This window comes from Vulpes lagopus, chromosome 23, assembly GCF_018345385.1.
Source record: "Vulpes lagopus strain Blue_001 chromosome 23, ASM1834538v1, whole genome shotgun sequence".
Lineage (NCBI taxonomy): Eukaryota > Metazoa > Chordata > Mammalia > Carnivora > Canidae > Vulpes > Vulpes lagopus.
The window spans coordinates 8,191,218-8,210,894 of record NC_054846.1 but is presented as its reverse complement, the minus strand read 5'-3'; the positions used below and the strand labels follow the sequence as shown (position 1 = coordinate 8,210,894).

Here is a 19,677-nt window from a genome sequence, read left to right as displayed (position 1 = left end):
AAAAAAAAGATTTATTTATTTATTTATTTATGAGAGAGAGAGAGAGAGGCAGAGACACAGGAGGAGAGAGAAGCAGGCTCCATGCGGGGAGCCCGACGTGGGACTCGATCCCGGGACTCCAGGATCACGCCCTGGGCCAAAGGCAGGCACTAAACCGCTGAGCCACCCAGGGATCCCCTCCCTGTGGTGTTCTAAGATGACCCCTACTATTCCTGTCCCTTGGTGCATACACTTCCTCCCAGATATCCCACCAAATACTAATTACTGCTGTGAAGGGATTTTGAAACTGTAATTAAGACCCTAAATCAGTTGACTTCAAGAAAGGAAGATTATCCTTAGTGGACCTCATTTAATCAGGTGAGCTCTTAAAAGGATCTGGGTTCTTCCTGGCAAGGGGGATTTGCAATGTGAGAGGAATTTGAAATGGGGGAGACTCTCTGTGCTGGTTTCAAAGATGGAGGGGGCCACGTGGTAAGGAATGTGGGCAGCTTCTAGATGCTGAGAATGGCCCATGGCTAACAGCCAGCAAAGAAATGGGACCTCAGTCCTACAACCACAAGGAACGGAAATCTTCCACAATCCACATGAGCTCTGCAGAGACTGCAAGCCTCACATGAGATCCCAGCTACAGCGGACACCTTGATTTCAGCCTTCTGAGACCCAAGCAGAGAACCCAGACATGCCTTCCGGGACTTCTGACCTACAGAACTGTGAACAAATAAATGGGTGAGGTTTTAAGCTGCCACATTTGTGGTAATTTGTTATGCCCAATAGAAAACTAATAAAATCCCCATTTTACAAATGAGAACGCTGAGACATTATAACAAATAGGCAGCCTAGCACGGGAAGAGAGAAAAAGGGGGAAATGAAAAGTTCTTCAACTGGCTACTTTCACTTATGAGTCACATTCAGTTTTTCACTAAGGCTACAACATAGATTTGCCCTGAAAAGCATTATGAGTGCCAGTCACCCCATCACCCCTGGGTGATGTCCATTCTCAGAAAGAAGGCAAATATCTATTACTTCCTCCCACCCTAAACTTCTCCAGGATGATAAATGTTCGCTTTACTCATTCTATATTCAAGATAACCAAGGATTTTCTTTTTTTCTTTCTTTTTTTAAAGACCTTATTTATTTATTTGGAGAGACAGAGAGCACAAGCAGGAGGACTGGCAGAGGGAGAGGGAGAAGCAGCCTCCCAGCCAAGCAGGGAGCCTGACGCGGGGCTCCATCCCAGAACCCTGAGATCATGACCTGAGCAGAAAGCAGACGCTTAACAGACTGAGCCACCCAGGCGCCTACCCCCCACCCCTAAAAGGATTTTCTTTTAAAGCAAGACTAGAACTTATTCTCTTGGAAAATGTTAGGATTTGCGATGACTAACCTTCTACTCTCAGCCCTTCATCCAGAATGGACAGATTTGACTATTTGAGCTACAGTAAAGCTACATAAGAGCTTCCCAAGTCTCTGTGCTCACTGCAGTTTCTGAAATACAGTCAAGTGCCTGTTTTGCAACTGTTCTCACCCTTGGAATTTTCTAATGTGTTGGTGGTATTGTTAATTCAAAGGTTAGAAAGTATGTTTCTCCCAGGTTAATTGTCCAATTAGCTTTACAACACAGAATTACACTAGAGGTGGCAACTCAGGCAGTATGAGCAGTAACAGTATAACTGAGTTTCAGTTAAAAAAAAAAAGGATGGTTGTTTTCGAATGACTATGGAATAAGTTGGGAGTAGAATAATTCTCAATCGAATTCAGACTTAAAACTTCATTTCTTCCCTTCTGCAACTTGGTCTCTGCACAGAAACATTGCGTGAGAAGTGAAACCATCTCTATCTACACCCATCTCCTATCACTTGTTGATAATCATCTACGCCATGCTAAGCCATAGGAGAAGTGGTGTTGATGCTGTCCGTACAAAGTTTAATGAAACAGATCTCAGACCTCAAGTTGCTTAATGCTATTTAAAATGTGGCATCCGCACTGCAATGTTTATAGCAGAAATGTCCACAATAGCCAAACTGTGAAAAGAGCACAGATGTCCATCAACAGATAAATGGATAAAGCAGATGAATGGATAAATGGAATATTACTCAGCCATCAAAAAGAATGAGATCTTGCCATTTGCAATGATGTGGATGGAACTAGAGGGTATTGTGCTAAGCAAAATGAGTCAGAGAAAGACAAATACCATATGATTTCACTTGTGAAATTTAAGAAACAAAATAGATGAACATATGGGAAGGGAAGATAAAATAAGATGAAAATAGAGAGGGAGAGAAACCATAGGAGACTGTTAACTGTAGGGAACAAACAGGATTGCTGGAGGGGTGTGGGGTCAGGGGATGGGGTATCTGGGTCATGGGCATCAAGGAGGACATGTGATATGATGAGCATGTATATATTGTATTATATACAACTGATGAAACTACAGGAGTAGTTTATGTTAATTAAATTGAATTTAAATTTAAAAACAATTTAAAACAAATTTAAATTTAATTCAATTTTAAAAATTGTTTTTAAATTTAAAATCAATTTAATTAACATATGAGTAAATATCCTAATATATAATTTTAACAAAATAAAAAGAAATTATGGCTGGGCTTGTGCAGTTCAGTTGCTGAGAATCACACTAAAAATTTCAACAAGAACAAGAACAACACGAACTTTCCTGTGAGTTCTCCCTACAGCAGAGGGAGCTTATATGGATTCCTAATAGTACCCACTTTTAGTTCCATTTTCTTTCTGCCCAAGGATGTAGCTGGGATCACATAGCAGCGATCCCCTATATTTAATGATTTTCATTTTCAGTTTGGTCAGTTAGATTTCTTGATTTCCTAGGTTCAATCCCAAGAAAGGTTCAGATTGCTAGTCTTGTTTGCTACTCATTCCATGCATTTTTGTCAATACCATGAGTTACTCTGGGAGTGTTATACCTAAATAGTCAGGGAAAACTATAATCCTAAATTTAAAGTAATTTTAGAATTTCTCCCAAAGATCTTCAAAAGCCAGGATAAATGCCAGATTTTTTTTAAGGCAGAGAGGGACTGGGGGAGAGGAGGAGAGAGAATCCTTTCTTTAAAAAAAAAAAGATTTTATTTATTTATTCATGAGAGACATAGGGAGAGAGGCAGAGACACAGGTAGAGGGAGAAGCAGGCTCCATGCAGGGAGCCCGATATGGGATTTGATCCTGGGACGCCAGGATCATGCCCTGGGCCAAAGGCAGGCACTAAACCACTGAGCCACCCGGGGATGCCAGGAGAGCATCCTAAGCAGGCTCCACGCCCAGCACAGAGCATGATGCAGGCTCGATCTCAGGACCCTGAGATCATGCCCTGAGCTGAAATCAAGAGTCAGATGCTTAATGAACTAAGCCACCCAGGTGCCCTTAAATGCCAGATTTAGAAAACAGATGTCCTGGTATTTTGGTGGTATAATACCCCAGTGATATGGGTATTAGATCACACACACATTTCACACTTTGGCAATATAGTGAAAGGACCATGACTATGGAGTTAAACCACAGGTTTACTCGAACCCATTCTAATGTATACAGTCTTTACTTAGCTTTGTATTTCCCTATCATCATCAAATAATATTCATGGGAAACTGATGGCATATGCTTAATTACTAACTTTAGGTAGTATGATTTAAAAAAAAATGTGACATGTTTACCATTAGACATGTACTCAAGATGTTATGTCAAGCCCTGCAAAAGTTAGTAACAACCATGGCATATTTTAAGGCTTCCTTAATTAAGGAATAAAATCACCCCCTAGGCTCTAAATTACAGAGTTCCTTTTTGTTTTTTCTTTTTTTTTTTCTTCCACATTTCCACATCCTAATCAAAGATGTGAAAATTAAGATGTATTTTTTTCCCAAGTCACCAACGGTCATAAAGTCACTTCAACAAGAGAAAGCCCTGTGTGTGGCTGCGGTGTCAGGTCACTGGGGCCGGGCTGCCCAGTAAAATGTAGAGTGGCAGGGTACCCAGCTACCAACACGGACGCTTCCCATCCCAAACAAGTTATTCTTCACGGAACTGCTTTGAACACAATACAGAAGGCAAAGCAGTGATACCTGCCTCTCTTGTTTTCATGGTCTGTTAGAGAAAGGAAACATCAAACAAAGTCTTCAACCTATGTTCCAGAAGGTCAGTTACAAGTAAGATTTTATTAGGAAATTGGTTCCTTCAGTTTATCTGAGGCATCCTATAAAGCCAAGTTTTGTAAAATGGGGGAAAATATAACATTTATGTATAAGGAGGTTAATGGTGTTAATATATTATTTTCATATATTATTTAGAGGGTTATATATATATATATATATATATATATATATTATTTAGAGGGTTATTTGGCCTCCCTCACCAAGGTTTCTTCTCCCTCACAGACGGTCAGCATGTGGCACTCCCTCACGGACGTCTTCCTGTGGCATCAGAAAATGCATGACTTTATTCAGCACTTAGGGATGAAAGGTGCTAATGTAATTATTTTTATATTAAACCACAAACTGTTAGGATACAAATAACTCTAGGAAGTATAAAGTGAGAGCTAAACACACACCCATCTTGGGAAAGAACAGCAGCAATGCAAAGAGGTGCCTAATTTTAGAAAAGCTATTTTGTTTTGCTTTTATAACTTGGTTGATAAAGGGAGCTTTATTATCTTTTTTGAAATCTTCTATATTGATAATAACATCTGGAGATTAGAAGTGGGAGATCCTAGGAATTCTAATGAGCCTCTAGGGGATTTTTCCAGACCAACCCAGAGGAAAATCAGAAATTTGGTGTGGAAAACACTCAGAAATTCTGAAATATGTGATTGGTGGTCTACATACGGATCACCTCCACACTGGCAATACTTTTTCCCAGGTGAATCTGGAGATTTTCCAGGTCACTGTTGTGTGAAGGTGGACAGTTTGGAAGAACGGACCGGGTTGTGCTAGGACAAGAAAAAAAGGGGCGGTTCACTGTCTTCTCTTTTTTTTTCCCATAATGCTGAAGATTGTATTTGATGATATGTTTTGGAGCACTGTTAAAGTGCTTATTAAGTAGAAATTCAAAAATAACTAGTACCAAGCTATTTCTTACTCTATCAAATACATGGGTGATATCTACTCATAATTCATTTTAATAGTGTAAAGTGAAGTCTCTGGGGTGCCAATGAAGCAGAATGGAAGGCTGGGAGAAAATTAAGAGAACCTTGAGGAACACTTCAGTTGGGACTGACCCAAACCAGACCTTACCCCACAGAACGATGAGGACGCAGATATGCACTTCACGTGGTGGCTCTGAGTTGAAGGTTCTCACTTTAGTTTTGATCCTATGGTCTCATACACGCTATATACTCCCATTAAATCCTTGAATTCACAGCCTGGCTTGAAATCCTGGCTCTAACCATTTACTAGCATCGGCCTCAGACCAGGAAACCCACCTGTCAATGCCTCCAGTTTCCTCACCTGTGAAATGGAAATAATTATAGAAACTTCCTCCCGTGGTCAATACTCAAGCTCTTTTTCATGTTGGCTTTCTCTAAAATTCACAGAGATTAAAAAAAAAAAAAAGTCTTATGAAACAACCACACCTGGATTGGTTTATTCACAGCCATCAAGAAACTCAACGTCTCATCAAAAGTCTGTTTAAATATCCCCCAAAACTGTCACAGAGAAGAAAGGCCTCTGCACTTCATTGTACTGGAATCTGTGGCATTTACAAATGAGGTGGAAGTCTCAAAGTCTTGAAGATTTTACTTTTTATTATACTATACTGTATCACATAGAAATATATTGATGGGTTCCCATCATTCTCTTTATTACTTTCTATAGGTTTTCAAGTTGTTATACTCTATGACATGTTGGTTGTAATATACGTTATGATTAATTGGTTTAATAACATCTTCCCACCTATGAAGAGTTCGTCATCCAGTCCAGTATAACAGTGTTTCTGTTGGAAAACGAGATGACTTAAGTCATCTGGTCATGAGGTCAGAGTACAGAAGCAGAAAATGGCATCAGGAAGCCAGCTGATAATATTGAGGTTTGGGTTAAAGAGAGACTGGGGAGAGGAGACATGCCTAGCTAAGAAGGAGTTAGAAATGCCTCTCAGTTTAGCATGAGGTTGAAACTAAAATTGTTTCAATAGTCTTCATATATTCTTACAGAAACATCACATATAATTTGGCAGAGACCACATCCATTTTTTAAAAGAAGAAGAATGTACTGCTCTTAAATCTGAGCTAATAACAAAAGCAATGATCGTTACTGGTTTATATGCACATGTACTATGATGACATAAACGCGAGTAGGAAATAGCTAAACATAAAAAGATCCAGAAAAGAAACCCGATATTGTGATTTTTACTGACCTCTGTGATGTGGGGAAATTTTTCAGGTGTCACTCAGCCTGGGAGTTATTATCTTTCTACCAAAGTGCAGATGATCTATAAAATCCCTCCAAGAGCCCCAAGTAGGAGAGAGACCATTCCCAGGTAGGAAGCAGCTGCCCCGGGCATTTTACCAAGAGTCTAATGGAGGCGCCTGAGCTTCCTTAGCTGCCAGTCTTAGACAAACCTGGAGGGGTGGATTAGGAAGGGCAGCTGTTCAGGCTATAAAAACCCACTAGATGAAGGTTTGTGCTTAAAATCAAAGTTCTGGGCAACTGCAGTGAGGAACACTGAAGGGTCCCTGAAGTCAGGCTGAAACAAAGCCCCATCCCCATTGGGATTATGTTGCACAAGGATGGTGGAGGAATGTAGACAGAGTCCACTAAACACAAGGAACCAGAGGAAGAACAGGGGGTACACCACTTCCTGGGGAGGAGGAGTGTGAGTTATGCCACAGACTCTCATACATTGTTTGTAACTAGGAGCTCATTTCTATGCATGGAGTGTGTGTGTTCGTGTGAGCTCAAATGTCAGTTCACACCAATCCACCAAGTGGATCAGAAGTAGCTGCCTGAAGCACTCCTGAGGCTGGCTCCGCATTCCTTGGTAAAGACTCTGTGTCTGAGGCTAGACTCAAAAACGAATATTGCCCTCGATGTAGAGGGGGAGCCACGGCTCGGTGAGGAGGGGAAGAATAGCAGCCTTGATGACAAGGTCCAGGCCTTAACTGGTGGGCAAATTATAGATGGTTTTTCACTAATATGTACAGTTGGCCCTTGAACAACATGGGTTTGAACTGTGCAAGTCTGCTTTTGGGCGGAATTTCTTTGACAAATACAGTACAGGTCTATAAATGTGTTTTCCTTGTGATTTTCATCATATTTTCTTTTTTGGGTTTATTGTAAGAGTACAGCATATAATATACATTCAGGATGTCATAATCCTCATCACTGACTGTTTTATATTATCCATAGGCTTCCCATCAACCCTGGGCTCTTAGTAGTTGAGTTTTGGGAGGAGTCAAAAGTTATACATAGATTTTTTAACTGTTAGGTTTAGGTCAGTGCTTCTAATCCCTTCATTGTTCAAAGGGTCAAATGTCTAGTCATTCTCCGTGAATCTTGTTGTCCTAGTTAGAAGGTTCTAAGTCCAAGGAATCCTGTAAGGTATTGTTTTAAGATTGTTATGAGATTGGTGAGTCTTTGGAAAGAATTCCTGGGATGCCTGGGTGGCTCAGCAGTTTGGCACCTGCCTTTGGCCCAGGGCGTGATCCTGGAGACCCGGGATCGAATCCTGCGTCGGGCTCCCTGCATGGAGCCTGCTTCTCCCTCTGCCTGTGTCTGTACCTCTCTCTCTCTCTCTCTCTCTCTCATGAATAAATAAAATCTGAAAAAGAAAGAAAGAAAGAAAGAAAGAAAGAAAGAAAGAAAGAAAGAAAGAAAGAAAGAAAGAAAGAAAAGAAAGAAAAGAAAAGAAAGAAAGAAAAATTCCTGTCACAATGCCAGGGCCAAGAAAGTGCACAGATGATAGGCAGCCGCTCTCACAAGCTTGTGCCAAACAAGACCAGCTTCTGAGTGTGCCACGGGTTGTGGGAGAAAAATCATTGTCTCACAGGCGTTAAGAAGACAGTGCGACAAGCAGATAGTGATTCAAAGCTGTCTGTGAAATGTGAATGGAGGAAACAGAATCCCTTCCTTCCTGGAAGGCTAGCTTGTGGCTGACATCTCAGATTCACAGCTTGTCCCAAAGTCCAAGGAATACTTGAATATGCTTCATTTGAATAGGCAAATGTGTTCTTAATTTAAAGATAAGGAAGGAAGAGAAGCTATATACCCTTAAGACGGCAGACAGATTGAGGGCCGCGTACGAGAGCAGGGCGTCACCTACAGAGAAGCAAAAAGGCAACAGAAGTCATGGACTCGGTTCAAACTGGCCACCTTGCTTGGGCTGTACTCTTCTGCTGGTGGCCAGTTTTGATATTTAATCACATTTCTGATCTTCAGCTTTCTTGCTTAAGAGAAAGAGGACACAGCTTAAGAATCTGAGCATTTGTTCCATTAAATGACACCGAGTGACATTAAGTACAAGAACCATAGTACTAAGAGCTGACATTTGGTTGTCAGCTATGTGCCAGGCATTGGCCTAGTGTGTTCCTTGTGGTCTCATATTTAATCCTCACAATGTAACAAAAATAATATTAAATACGTAGAGTGCTTGTATGTGCCAGGCAGAGTTCTCAGCAATATTTTACGAATATTGACTTGCTCAATGTTTACAACAGCCCAGGAAGGTAAATACTAAGATTCATAATGAAGACACTGAAGAACAGAAGTTCAGGAACTTGCCCCAGGCTACTCACAGCTCCTGGGCAGCAGAACTAGGATAGGAATTCAGGTGATCTTGTGACTCGGCCACTCTGCCTGATGTCATGGGGAAGAGAAGGGAGCAGGGACACAGAGAAGTGAACTCACTAGCTCAGGGTCACAGAGCTAAACCTAAGTCAGAGTCAGGATCTGAATCCTCCGTCTGACTTCAAAGCACTTGAGCTCCCAAGCACTTTCTCCCACTGCCATAGGTTGGGCCAGGAAAGGATTTTTTCCTTTGTTAATCTTTACTATATGCCGCCGCACTATGTTGCCTTAAGCACTTGAGGAAATCCAATGATTTCATGACTGATACATGTTCAATTTTCAGATAATACAAATACCTGCCTGCAAAAAGAAAAAAAGTCTGATTTCTCAGATGTTACTTCTAAAATCACCTGGGTTCTCTTTTGTTTCAGAGGAGACTATAGGGGGAGGATGCCTGGGTGGCTCAGCGGTTGAGCATCTGCCTTCGGCTCAGGTCGTGATCCCGGGATCAAGGTCCTGGGATCGAGTCCCACATGCAGGTTCCCTGCATGGAGCCTGCTCCTCCCTCTGCCTGTGTCTCTGCCTCTCTCCCTGTGTCTCTCATGAATAAATAAATAAAATCTAAAAAAGAGAGAGAGAGAGAGAGACTATATGGGCTCATGCCTATATACACATCACCAAAAGGAAATAAGACAAGGTTTCTAAGAACCCTTTGGCTAATTATCTGGAATTATTTGATACAAAGGCATTATCAACACAGTGCATTTTAAAGATCTGGAACTCTCTATTTCGGCTTGTGGATGATGTCCAGCACAGGCTTCTTTTATACCACCCACTCATACTGCAGTGCTAGGATGTGTGAATGTCGCAGCATAAATGTGAATCTGAATGCATTCCAAAGCCAAACACAAATGCTTTTGGATTATGCATAGCTTCCTTTTCTTCACACCTCTCCTCTCATGTATCAAAGGGACTAAAAGGGAATCATAGCAAGTCCATTTATTCACACATTTATTTTTCTGCAAAACTCAAATCCCATTACTTCTCAATGACAAATCAAGAACGTGACATTTCCTATGGAAGCATACTCAGAAAGGATTCAAATCAGAAACAATATGCTATGAAGAGCACATTGAAGAGCAATACCTTGATGTGAAAGCCAGTCCGAAGCCTTGATTTGCTGATAAAATCATACTTTGGTATTCCCCAACCAATTTCACCAACATACTCATATTTATATTTTGCCGGTAAGCTTCTCTTTGAGGCAGGCCTCCATAAATATCTGAGATCTCCAGTCTTTTCCAATACTGGGCGCTTTTCTCCTATATAGGAAGTGTGCTGATGAACTTTAGGTACATGATCCTTTATATAATCCGGACCTTAAAAAGACAGAAAGAAAGACTTTTTATAAACTGTACACTTGGGGCAGCTGGGTGGCTTAGTCAGTTGAGTGTCTGACCCCTGATCTCAGCTCAGGTCTTCATCTCAGGGTTGTGAGTTTGAACCCCACATTGGGATCCATGCTGGGCGTGGAGCCTACTTAAAAAAAAAAAAAAGCAAAACAAAAACAACTTTACACTTTATTCTAAAATGCTTCTGCCATTTTAAATGCTGAAAATAATAATAGCTAATAATAGATAGCTAATAATAGCTAATAATAGCTAATGATTATGTGGCATTTATCAGGTGCTATGATAAACTCTTTAAGATCTATTAGGTCTGATAATCCTTATAATCATGATACAGATAGTATTGTTTTTTTTTCTAGTTTATAGGTGGGGAAAATGAGGCACAGAAAGATTGGTTACTCTTCTAGAGTCACAGCTAACAAGCTCTTTGTTGCCAGACAGGCTGTCTCACAGATTGGGCTCTTAATTGTCCCTGCTCTACTGCTCTGTTTAGAACCAACTTAATACAGACGTGTCTTATATGCTAAAAACCCTCACTCGTGCCACACTTGTAGGATGCAGGCTTTCAGACATTGGGGTGTTTGATCTAGGTAGGTAAAATCCTAAAATGAGAATTAGAACATTTCCCAAATGTATCAAAAGCAACTGGAAAATGGAGACTCAGATGAGAAGGGCAGCTTATAACAGATGACGACCAAAGGCAGGGGTATTTAATAAATATTGGTATTTTACCTGTAAGACAGTGAACAAAATGGAATCACTGAATGGTGGAAGTGGGTAAAACAAGCACAAACAAGAGAAGCTCTGGGAAAGGACCCCTTAAATAAACCTGATATTGAAAGCTAAGGATGTGAAACCTATGGTGGGGGGTGGGGGGGCAAAGATCTATGGGAAGAATGGGAGTGGTTTAAAATAGAAAGTGAGCTGGGCAGCCCCGGTGGTGCAGCGGTTTAGCGCTGCCTGCAGCCGGGGCGTGATCCTGGGGACCCGGGATTGAGTCCCACGTCAGGCTCCCTGCATGGTGCCTGCTGCTCCTTCTGCCTGTGTCTCTGCCTCTTTCTCTCTAGCTGTGTCTATGAATAAATAAATAAAGTATTTAAAAAAAAATAAAGTTTAAAAAAAATAAAATAAAATAGAAAGTGAGCTGCTGGCCAGAGAGAGTTTCAGAAGTCCCAGAACCGACACAGCTGCAAGACTGTATGGACAGTTTAGGGATGCAAAGAAGACACTTCATTCTAATTTTACCAGAAATTGGCCGAAGACATTGGAGGCAGAAGCTGTGCTGTGGTCGTGATGTCACCGAGGTCCCTCCCAGCCCTGTGTCCTTTCACCTGGCTCTTGGCTCAGGGAGCTCAGCGTTTGCAGAGCGCGCAGGTGGGCCGGGGCTCTGACCAGGTACCCCGATGAGTGGCTGGGGTGCTAACAAACCCGTGCTTAGAACAGTCACCTGGGCTTGCCCAGGAAGTTGGGCACATCAAATTGCTCTTCAGACAGCTGATCTGGGCAGATGTTTTCGCAGCTTTCTAATCCCCATCACTCCCCGTGATGCACTGAGTATTATTCACTGTGGCTAATTTCCCCTGATGAATACATCGGAGCTGCAGTTCTTTTCATGTCGGGTTTCCACTCGGGTGTAACAACTTTGGTAGAGAATAAAATGGCCAGAGCATGAAAAATTGTTTCCTTTCTCAGTGTGACCGTGGTTGAGGTCTTACCTACAAAACTCCTGTCATAAGGAATTTTTGCAAGCTCTTCTGAACACGATGAAATACAGAAAAACTGTGGTTAGTCTTGCCGAAATTTCAGTGTGTGTTTAGGCCAGTGTTTTCCCAAATGTTTCATCGAATTCGACTCCCATGAGTGCACCGTGGAAATACATGTGTAGGGGGCGGGGGGTGCTTTATAGTCAAAAACATCTACCTTTGCCTTTTAGGTATTCCCAGCGTAGGAAAGCGTATTAAAAGTTCTGAGAACTCTTATGATCAATAAACCTGTTAACAATTAGGTAACTCAGTGTTTCCCAAACTTATTTAAACACGGATCTTTTCTCCCCACTGGGTCATGTTTACACATTCTGCAGATACCAATAGATTTGGGGAAATATGCCTCTGTGTAATGTTTAATTATCATTAAAATTTTGTCATCGCCCCATGCTACTACTACACAACTTATCTGTAGGCAGTTCCTTAGTCGCTCTGGGGACTGCAATTCATTTTTTTTTTTTTTGCAATTCATTTTTAAAAAAGAGCCATTACTTGATAGCAGAATCAAAAGCACCTAGTTTTAGACAGTGTAGTGGAAGGTGCACACGTGCTGCAAACCAAGAGGATGTTCGTGTGTGGGGGGGTGAGCACCATTCAGGGTTCTCTGGGGCTTTAGTCCACTCACTGCATCTCTCTAAGCTCCTGTCTCCTCATCTGTGCTTTGGAAATGGTGTGATGTGATGTGCACGGCACAGGCGATTCCTGGGAAGACCCTGACCTGGCCGCATAACTGACTCAGGCATCTTCTAAGGAAGAGGGGGGCAGTGGATGCCATCGCCCAAGGCAGGCCCCACATCCACAGCAGATGCCCTAGAGCTACCCGCGCGCTCATCTGCCCCAGGCGTCCACCTATCCCTGCCCAACCAGGAACACGCAGACAGGTGCTTTCCTTTCATGTGGGTGTGGGGACTAACGCACCCTCTTAATGGTTTTAAATATTTTTAAGGTTTAAAAAGTGTTTGTAATTCCTGGTAGGAAAACATTATCTGAATGAATACCCTAATGGCAAAGCGCTGGAGAATGTTCCAGTTGCATGGGGGGCAGAGGAGTAGGGATTCTCCTCACAGCACCCCAGCTTTCCTCATGAGACGGTCGGAGGTACACTGGTTTGTATTATTGCGACATCCATTAGGTGACTGAAGTTGCTTTTCCTTCAGCAAGGGCTTAATTTGTCAGAAGGGCATTATGCTTGACCCCCCAATTTGGCTGACAAATGTACTGATGAGATTCATAACCTTTGGGTGCTCTGATATTCTGACATATTTGCTGGGTTCTGGGCCACATCCTTGAAGGCCACCATCACTTCTGAATCCTGCATGGCTGCAAGAACCTCTGGGTCACTAAGGATTTCATCGAGTCCAGGCATTCCTGCAATTCCAGGCATCCCCCCGGCCCCCACCGTTCCAGGCATTACTCCAGGAAAATTACTAGGCCTTCCCCCAGGAAAGCCACCTGGGAAAGAGCCATACCGAGCTCCTGGAGCTCCTGATTGTCGTCTGGCTTCCTCCTCCCTCGGCCTCTCTCATGTTCTCTCCAGGCCTTCTTAACCCTTTCTATTCTTTCTTTGATCTCTTGCTCTTCACGTTTTTGCTCATACTTTCTCTGATGTTCAGCAATTTTCTGGGCCCTCAGTTGAACTTTTTTCAGCATTGCACTAGCATCTTCATCGTAATCCAGTTTATGAGCAAGGGCAAGATCATGCGCTGCTTCTTCCCAATGACCAGAAGTCACGTGCTTTCCCTCACCACTTGTAAGGCCGAGCTGAATCAGGATTTATTTCAATAGCCCTGTCATAGTCTGTAATTGGATGAAGACACTCGCTCCCTTGGCATACAGAATGGCCAAACGGAAAAAAAAAAAAAAAAGAATGGCCAAGCGAGGATCCAGTTTGATGGCATCTGTGAACAGGTCAGTGGCTTTCTGTAGGTCACCATCATTTAGGGCACCAGCAGCCACTTTTTTCTCATTCGCCTGATCCACCATTTCCTCGGTTTTCTACATTTTCATCTCCCATTTCTTGAGGAGCATCGGTATCCGGTTCAGTCACACCTTCCTTGGCAATTTCTAGATCACTTACCTCACTTGATGGTTCATCTGTCTCTACTCCACCGTCTTACTATCTGTTCTTTCTTCCTTGACATCGTCTTCTGGTTTAGTCTGATGAATAGCAGGTGGCATTTTACCCCCCACGCTCTCCACCCACTCCTGCAGGGAGCGCATTTCCTTGGTGTGCAGAACGCTCGGATCCTGCTTACACGTTTTCACGGAGGCCCGGAGCTCGCTCACCTGGCAGGGGGCCATGGTCCGGGAGTGGTGGCAGGTGGCAGGTGACAAGCACAGCTGAGGTTGCAGCCTGATTCCAAGAGCAGGTCCTAGCTCAGTGTCACCGTGTGGAAGGGGGAGAAAGGTGCTTTCTCTGATAAGACTGCTCTACAGGTGTGTGGCTGTAAATGAGCCATTTTTGCTCTTCCAAACCTCACCCTCCAGGGCCTAGACTCTATGCTGACTCTCATTCCCTGCTTAAAAGTAAAAATTTCCAGTTCAGATGCAAACCATGGTCTCTTTATTTTCCAGCTAACAATGGTCATCTCTGTCCAACTGTAGTCGCTACTCTTCCTCCACTGTGATAGTCACATTCTGATGGGAGGAGGTGCACCGTCGTCAAAACCTGCACCAGGCTTCGTGGCTCCACATTTCTCCATCTTCCTGCCCTGGAAAAACTATGTACTTTTTCTCTCCCCTGCACATGAGCCCAACGGTTTTGCTCATTTATGTTGAAATTCTAGATTTATAATTAAGGATGTGGTTTGGAAGCTCAACTACTGTCGGTTCAAATCCTGGCTTTGTCTTAGGCAGGCTTTGTGACCCAGGTAAAGTTATTGGGCCTCTGAGTTTTAGGCGCCTTATCTAGAAAATGAGAATGGTGATGCCTACCTATCTTGTAGCCGTGTTGGATGGAGAGGAGAGAATCAATTTTATTTAAAGCAGTGTTTAGATGAGAACGTGGCATGTAGTATATAGCTAACACTATTACTAGTGTCTTTTCCTCTTTTTTCTTTTTTTTTGGTTTTTATTTGATGTTTTGTCTTACTACATTTTATAAAAAACATATTTTAGGAGCTTTCACTGATGAATGATTTATTCTTTTTTTTTTTTTTTAAGGATTTCATTTATTTATTCATGAGAGACACAGGAAGAGAGGCAGAGACATAGGCAGAGGCTATGTACCCCACACCCATGCGGGACTCGATCCCAGGACCCCGGGATCATGACCTGAGCCGAAGGCAGACGCTCAACCACTGAGCCACCCACGTGCCCCTGATTTATTCCTTATTGTGAACTTCCTCTCCAGAAAGGATCTAGATGAGGGGTTGGCAAGCTTCTTATAAGGGGCCAGAGAATAAATATTTTTGGCTTTGTAGGGAATACCATCTCTGTCTCAACTACTCATCTCTCCCATTGTAGGGCAAAAGCTGCCATTGACAATATGTCAACAAATGAGCATGGCTGTGTGCCAATAAAACTTTATGGACACTTAAATTTTAATTTCATGGAATTTTAGCATGTAACAAAACATTATTATCCTTTTGCTTTTCCCCTATTTGAAAATGTAAAAGCCATTCTTTGTTCACCAACCCTGCAAAAGGTGGCAGGACAAATTTGAGGCTGACCTCCGCTCTCGATGGTGGGAAGATGGTGGTCACTAAGGAAGCAGATTGTCACAAAGGCTGGAAAGAGCACAGGCAGGCAAATCTGGGAGGTTTTCCAACAAGCTTTGTCTGTTGCCAGCCCTTGAAAAGGACCCAGCTATGGCATGTGTCAATAGAAAAACAGAAAATTCCATCTCTGAGGCAAATATCTCTCTGACCTCTTTACATTTGCAGTGTTTCATTTAATTAATCAACTCAGTCATTCATTTATTCTTTCACTTATTCATTTACTTGACAAGTACTGGTCTATATGTCAGGCATTGCTCTGAGTGCTGGGAAGACAGCAGTGAGCAAAGCAAGCACCCTGCCTTCGTGGAGCTTACATTTCCTTAAGAGGCAGGCAATAAAGGTAAACAGTCTTTCATTAGCTTTCACTTGGCTTATAACAGTAACTTCCTAGCTAGTCTTGGCTCTGGTTTCTTTTCTTTTCTTTTCTTTTCTTTTCTTTTCTTTTCTTTTCTTTTCTTTTCTTTTCTTTCTTTTCTTTCTTTTCTTTTCTTTTCTTTCTTTCTTTCTTCTTTCTTTCTTTCTTCTTTCTTTCTTTCTTTCTTTCTTTCTTTCTTTCTTTCTTTCTTTCTTTCTTTCTCTCTTTCTTCTTTTTTTTTAGATTTTATTCATTTACGCATGAGAGACACACAGAGAGAGGCAGAGGGAGAGGCAGGCTCCATGCAGGGAGCCCAACATGAGACTCGATCCTGGGTCTCCAAGATCAGGCCCTGGGCGGAAGGTGGTGCTAAACTGCTGAGCCACCTGGACTGCCCTTGGCTCTGGTTTCTATCCTGTCCAATCCATCCTCCACACAGCTGCTTAAAAGGAATTAAACCTCGGTTAAAATAAATACCCCCTCTCCTGAAAAAGCATGAAATGGTTTTCTACAGCGCTCATAATTTTTTCCATCCAGATTTCTTAGGATGGCTGATTGGTGTCTTCATAACCTGACTTTAGTCTACTTATTGATTTTTACCTTCCTTCACTTTTTCTCATTATCAACAGTCATGTCTTAAGGCTTACTGTGAGTGATGCTTTTCTAGAAAACATCCCTAATCCCCCAAGTCAAAATTAAACCCTCACATACTGCCTTTATAGTAGTTGCTTTTAATTTCACTTTCCTTTTTATATCATATTTATTGGATCTTCTCTATTTTTAAGCTCCTAGTGGGTAAAGGCTATATCTTATTCATGCCTATAAACTTAAAAAAAAAGATTCAATTGAAATATATTTGATATATAACTGTGTAAATTTAAAGTGTACAACATATTGATTTGACACATATATTGTAATATGATTGCCATTATGATTATTAGCACATCTCTCTTGTCACATAATTATAATTTTTTAAATGGTTGAAATAATTAATATTTAGTCTCCAGGCAAGTTTGATGAAAGTAATACAGTATTATTGTCTATATTTACTATAGTGTGCATTAGATCTCTAAGACTTATTTGCCACTCTTTGCAAGTCTGTACTTCTTAAATATTTCTCCTTCTCCCATCCAGCCCCCAGGCCCTGGTAACCATCATTTTACTCTGTATTTTTGTGAGTCTGGCTTTTTTAGTTCCACATATAAATATATCATATAGCACTTATCTTTTTCTATCTGACTTATTTCACTTAGCGTGATGTCCTCAAGTTCCATCCATATTGTAGACGGCCTTTCTCATAGCTGAATAATATTCCATTGTATATACGTATTACCTCTGTTAACTCTTAATTGCCAGCACCGTACTTTGAACATAGTTGGTTCTCAAGAAATACGTGTTGAATGCTGAAGTGAATTGTTAGTTGAATAAATGAATTTAAAAATTCCATCATAAGGGGTGCCTGACTGCCTCAGTCCAAAAAGCGTGCACTTCTTGATCTGGGGGTCATGAGTTTGAGCCCCACATTGGGTGTAAAGATTACTTAAAATAAATAAATAAACTTAAAAAAAAATCCATCAGACAGGAAGCATATAAACTCACGTAAGAGAAGCAAGTATTTCTTTAAGTATCTAAAGAGGAATCTACTTTCCAGAGCTGCCTTGAATCCTCCTATTTTGGATTTTATGATATGACACTTAAGGGTAAGGTCAGAGGAAGAACTGCTTTTCACGACATTTATTTTTAATAGTTGGAGGCAGAGAGAAGGATGAGAGCTCATAGTAATATTACTTCATTTTATAATATTGCCTCATGAGGCCAATTCTCCACTTCAGTGACCAAAATGAAACATTCCAAGGAAATAAATCGAAAGGAATCAAGTGGAACATGGAAATGAGTGTTTTAATAAGTATATTTGGAAATCTGTTGACAATATGGGCATAAATTTGCTATCACAGATGCGCTGTGCAGAACAACCGGGCTTATTGGGAGATTCAAGGCAAGGCAGAGGTCAGAGGTGACAGTGGGAATGTGAAACTATGAAATGAACTCTAATGGATGCATCTCACATATGAATGTGTGGGGAAGAAGAGAGGGGATGATGTTAGGAATTAATTTTTGCAACTGCTAATGTGAATAGGACTCTGAAATTCCAACAATTACCAAAGAATGGACCCATGGACTGGAAAAATTTTAAGGACTTCAGTTCAGTCCCATTGGTATCATTATGCAGTGGGTCTAACCATTAAATGAACTGAGAGATTAAGTTTGTCAGATTTCTGAAAAAGCCAAATAAACATCAGGCAGAAACATTCTTGCTACATAACATTTGTTCTTCTCTCAAACAATAAACCTCCTGTGGATAATCTGAAAACATTAGGGACAGCCTCCATAACCATAAACTTCCTCAATAAATTCATGGGATTATTGTGTCAATAAGGTAATTTATATGATAATTACATATGAAATTACAAATCGGAATTTAGAGTTATAAAGAATTAGGGATTTCACTTGATACTTATGCACGGTTCAGCCGGTGGTTGAACTAATACTGATGGCACCCTACTGTGTGCCTGGAGCTGGGTCAGGGTGAACAAAGATTGATAAGACATGACCTCTGTCTTTCTGGTTTTTCATATGCTGTAGACTGTAGATATTTGGATGGTGTCCCCCTCCAAATACATATGTTAACTCCTAAGGCCCAGTGTGAAGTTGTTTGGAAGTTGGGCCTGTGGGAGATGAATTAGGTCATGCATGGGTTTAGTGCCCTCGTGAAAGAGACCCCAGAGAGCTCTCTCGTCCCTCCTGCCTTTGGAGGTTATAGCAAAAAACATGGCCATCTATGAACCAGGAAGTGGGCCTCACCAGACACTGAATCTCCTCTCACCAGGAGCCTTGATCTTGAACTTCCCAGACCCCAGAACTGTTGTGAATAAGTCCCCCAAGGCTATGATATTCTATGAGAGAGCTCCAAACAGACTAAAACACCATTCAATCTAAAGACCGTGTTCATCTCCACTAGGAAACATGGCTCTCATGACAGACATTGTTATTCATTGAACTTTAAAGTACAGTTTGATCTAAGTTTCCAGGTGCTGCTTAGGCTTCTAGCTGTTTCATGAGTGTCTTGTCTCTCTGCTTGTCAAGCTACCCTTGTTAGTTCTTTTTAGAGACAGGAACTGTCTTCTTTTTGCTCTGTGACTTCCACAGCATCTGGGCAGTATAATACACTAAGCAAACACTTTGTAATAATCCTTGAAAAAACGATTACTTTATCATTAAAGTTGCTGATATAATCCAAAAATATAAAATTCTGCATTTTTCCTGGTGAGTGCACAAAGAAGGCAGGGTCAAAAGTTTTGCAAACATCACTGGACTTCTACTTGAGAAATAAAACTGATGGACTGACTCATCCTGATAAAACTTTGCAACCAGATGATTCTCTACATGTTCATCTCACCTGAAGGTGAAATATAAGTAGATAATAATAGATAGGTTTCATTGTTTTGTTTTGGTTTTTATCTTGGGAATTTTCCTAGTATAAGCGTGCATAGAATAGTCAATTGTATTACAAGGAACTTTAAAAAAAAGATTTTGTCAGAGAGAGAGAGAGAGAGAGAGAGAGGGCGAAAGAGCACATGCAGGGGGAGCAGCAGGCAGAGGGAGAAGTAGGTTCTCTCTGCTGAGCAGGGAGCCCAA

At 41.5% G+C, this 19,677-nt stretch overlaps 1 pseudogene; it reads right to left on the bottom strand.

Annotated features, from left to right (window-relative positions):
* Window positions 1-13,135: 13,135 nt before the first annotated feature.
* On the bottom strand, window positions 13,136-14,208 carry LOC121481392 (annotated as a pseudogene).
* Window positions 14,209-19,677: the final 5,469 nt, after the last annotated feature.